Source organism: Megascapheus bottae, chromosome 5 (assembly GCF_031878675.1).
Source record: "Megascapheus bottae isolate mThoBot1 chromosome 5, mThoBot2.hap1, whole genome shotgun sequence".
NCBI lineage: Eukaryota > Metazoa > Chordata > Mammalia > Rodentia > Geomyidae > Megascapheus > Megascapheus bottae.
Window position 1 is genome coordinate 81,430,559 of NC_143513.1, and position 4,292 is coordinate 81,434,850.

The following is a 4,292-nucleotide window of genomic DNA, read 5'->3' on the forward strand; positions in this document are numbered from 1 at the left end:
CCACAGCCTCAGACCTGGCTCAGCTGTATGGGAATGGCTCCTAATCCCTGTCCTGTACAATGCTGGGCTCCTCTCTCTGATGATCTTCTCCTCCTATTCTCCTCCGCTGAGACTTCTGAAGAGGCCATTGGAAAGTCTGTGCCTGTGGGTGACTGAGCAGTTTCCTGACCTGCACCTTCCTCAGGTCTTCAGTTCCAGGTCATGCTCCTCCCACCGAGCCTGGGTCCTTCATGTCCTGCTGATTAGGGATCTGGGAATGAAGACATGCAGCTCAACACACATCCACTAAGGACCACACCAAGTACCAGGGAAGGGGAAACAAAGGCAGGGCCTGCAGGAGTAAACCCAAGAGATGAGTGTGCAGGAAGCCATGCAGGCCTTGCACAGGAATGCTTCTGAGACCTACCGTGAGCTGCTGTGCTGCTGAGGTGGGAAGGGTGAGGAGGCCTCTGGGTGTTGAGCAGGTAAGGGCCTCGATGTGGCCCAGGTCATGGAGTCCTGGAGGAAAGCTATAGAACTGTCCCTGGAAACTACAGCTAATAGAGACCTAATTTCCTGCAGGGCCTACGCTGGATGTGTGAAAAGGGTGCAAAAGAGAGTATCTCTCTGTGTTGCCCAGGCTGGAGTGCAGTGACTATTCACACTTCTGATCTGGGCCAGTTCACTGCTTCTTAGGTAACCTGGTGGCCCCCAGCTCCCAGGAGGTCCCAGAATTGATGCTGAATTTCATGAGTATTGGATTTGGATTAGCATAGTGCAATGCAGTCTTGGGCTCAGGGATCCTCAGCCATCTGAATAATTGGGTTCAGCAAGCGTACCCTAGATGAGTGTTTCTTAGCTGCAAAAAATGCCATCTTAATAGGGGGCACCTGGATTTGAACCAGGGACCTCTTGATCTGCAGTCAAATGCTCTACCCCTGAGCTATACCCCCAATGGCAACTAAACTGCCTAGCTAATCTTTTTCATTAGTGAGGCAACATCAACTCTATAAAGTTAAATTACAGCTTGGAACAACTTTCCAGAAGCCACCAGACCTAACAGGCATGTCCTTCCCTCAGCTCCCCATCCTTTCAGGCCTGTCTTGAGTGTGACCGTCAGCCACAGAAAAGGAGAGGTGCTACCTGTACAACCCCTCCCCACTTCCCATCACAGTTCTGGTCTAGTCCATGAACGACGGCCCACTCTCTCCTCCCCAGGCTCCTAGCCCACACTTCACCGCTGGTGATGACGGAATGGCTGTCACTCACAGTGTTGCACAGTTCATATACTGTCATTTGCAGTAACAGCCCCACAGAATCCCTTTTTCCTGGCAGAACAGGGGAGCTGGGCTTTGATCTTTGGGGCTGAGGCAAATGTGTGGTGGGCTCTGGCGTAGAAGAAAGCAGTTCACCCAACATGGATATGAAGTGATGGCGTTTGTCTTCCTGAGTCTGACCAGCAGTCAGTGCGTCTGACCACTGTGGTGAGGGGAGGGAATTGACTTATGGTCAGCTGTTTCTGTTCGTTCCTGGGAAATCTTCTGTTGTCTATAGCCATCTTATGCTGTGGGAAAGGTCAGAATAACCCTGCCTCACAGCCCATGTCCTTTCTTGGAGAATATCATAGTGCTGGGGCCATCAGATATGTGAGGGGAGCCTGAAATGAAGAATCTGAAGGATGCCAGACTGCGGGAAGAAAGTGGTGACAGATACGCCACTGTGCAATGCTGACCTTATCTTCCAGGAATCATCGTTATAATAAATGAAAGAAAAATAGAGTAGAATATAAATAATCATTTCCATAAGTAAACAAAACAGAGGGGGCACCTGGATTTGAACCAGGGACCTCTTGATCTGCAGTCAAATGCTCTACCCCTGAGCTATACCCCCTTCCCTGCTCTTAGTGTCTAATAAGCAACTTTCATCTTCACAGTGACATCCAGCATTCTACCAATTATTGGAGATAGAGTGGGTAAACGCATCACTAAGCCCCTCCCCAAATTCAGCCCAGAAAGGCTTTTCTCAAGTCCTCAAGGCCCCACTCAATTGCACTCCTGCTCACATGTCCACACCTCCCACCAATTCCTCAGTCTGTGAGAATAGCCTAGCCTGGAAAAGCGCTCACATAGGATTTCCACATCTGATGTCGTTGTGTTACACAGAACAATGTGAAGAGTCCTTGCCGAAATTCTTTTGAGATACTTGTAGTACCTGAAGACACCTCACCAGCCTGTGCATCTGGACCTCAGACGTCAGAGTGGTGGTGAGCGCTGAAGCACAAGGAAAGACCACATAGCTCGAGCACCACACAGCCTCTGGATTGGGGACAGAGGATATGGCATCCATATGAGAAACTTTTACCCTTAATTTCACGTCCAGCCTCACTATTGTAATTTTTTTGGGGTGCCAGTCCTGAGACTTTAACTCAGGACTTGGGCACTGACCCTGAGCATTTTTTGCTCAAAGCTAGAGCTTGAGCCACAGTTCCTCTTCTAGCTTTTTGGGGGTTAATTGGAAATAAGAGTCTCACAGACTTTCCTGCCCAGGTTGGCTTCAAACCATGATCCTCAGATTTCCACCTCCAGAGTAGCTTAGGATTACAGGAGTGAGCCATTAAGTACCTGACCATATATAAATATATAGAATGTTTTATACATATAATATTTTATATATATTTAATTTTGTTTATTCATTTGGCTTTTAGTGATACTTGGGTTTGAACTCAGCAACCTGTGTTTGCTGGGAGGCATTCCTGAGCCACGCCTCTGGCCTTTTTTGTAGTCTTTTTTTTTGTTTTGAGATGATCTCATTTACTGCTTAGGTGCATGTCTAGACCTCATTTTAGGCTACTGGTCCTAGTTAGAATGACAGGTGTGAATCACCACAGCCAGTTGTGTATTGAGGTCTTCTGAGGTTGTCAGTTCAAGCTAGAATTGAATTCTGATGTTTTCAGTCACAGCCTGTCAAGTAGCTAGGACTACGAGCCACTGGGCTTGCTACTATTTCATGAATGCTTTCCTCTTAGAGGAAATTTCTGTCTTACTCTATTGAATTATCATTACATTTTTCGTGCCATTTTGATGCCAGAACTGGGACTTGAACTCAGGGCCTTGCACTGTCACTTGACGTTTTTGCTCATGCTGGCACTCTACCACAGGGGCCTCACCTCCACTTCCAGCTTTTTGCTGGTTGATTGAAGATAATGGATTTGTCTGTCCAGGTGGACTTTAAACTGAGACCCTCAGATTTCAGCCTCCTGGATAGCTAGGATTATAGACAGGAGCCATCAGTCCAGCTGCACGTTTTAAATATTGAAAATTATTATTATTATTATTATTTGCCAGTCTTGGGCTTGGGCTCGGGGCCTGAGCACTGTCCTTGGACTTTCTCAAGGCTAGAGCTCCACCACTTGAGCCTCAGCACCACTTCCAGCTTTTTTCTATGTATGTGGTACCGAGGAATCGAACCCGGGTATTTGTGCATGCGAGGCAAGCACTCTACCACTAGGCCAAACTCCTGGCCCTTGAAATTTATTATTAAAGTTTATAATTACAAACAAATCATTCTTTGCTTATCCCTTCTGTCACCCAAAGAAAGCTTGGACTACTTCTTTAGTTTGTTTACCTCTATGAATGTAAGTAAAATAAAGATAATATTCTATGTCTAACTTGATCATGTTTAGATATCACTGACTTGTTTAGATGAAGATTTCAATTCAAGTGCTTCTATTCTGTTTTCCAATATAGTTCTGAAATCTTAACATTTGGTTATGTTCTAACCTATGTTTCTAGTCGCTATGATTTGTTCATAGGACATTGCTGGTCTAATCTAACACTAAGTAGAACTAGGACTTTGTGTGGAACTTTTTGTTTTCCCTGAAGTTCGTGAATGTTCCATGCTTTCAATTGCTTTGAAATAATTGTCAAAATATCCAAGACTTCCACATCTTTTACTTTCACTGTAAAATACCTTTCAAAACCATGATGTGTTCACACTATGAAAGTATTAGATGATTTACATTTCTATTTCTTGTTATCCAGGGTTCCAGATCCCGCTCTTCCAAGTTCCCTAAGCCTGTTGTACAGCCAGTGTCCGGCCATGTCCATTCTCCTTAGTAGGAAGCTTTTTCCCCTTTTCCTCTCCTGCATAGGAGATCCTCCCTCCTGAATTCCAAATCTTGAATATTTTTTAGCTTATGTCCTCACATTATTGTATTATGTTCTCCAACTTCTTTCTGTGAAAAGTGAGTTGAGATAATTTTCCTATAATGCCATGTGCCTAGTAATGCCTGTAGTCTACGTATACTCTTGATC

The 4,292-nt window shown here is 45.2% G+C and overlaps 2 non-coding genes across 2 annotated transcripts; both read right to left on the reverse strand.

The window, feature by feature from the left end:
• Positions 1–860: 860 nt before the first annotated feature.
• On the reverse strand, positions 861–932 carry Trnac-gca (transfer RNA cysteine (anticodon GCA)). Its single transcript has one exon. It is a non-coding gene; the product is annotated as a tRNA-Cys (tRNA).
• Positions 933–1,797: 865 nt separating this feature from the next.
• On the reverse strand, positions 1,798–1,869 carry Trnac-gca (transfer RNA cysteine (anticodon GCA)). The gene has a single exon. It is a non-coding gene; the product is annotated as a tRNA-Cys (tRNA).
• Positions 1,870–4,292: the final 2,423 nt, after the last annotated feature.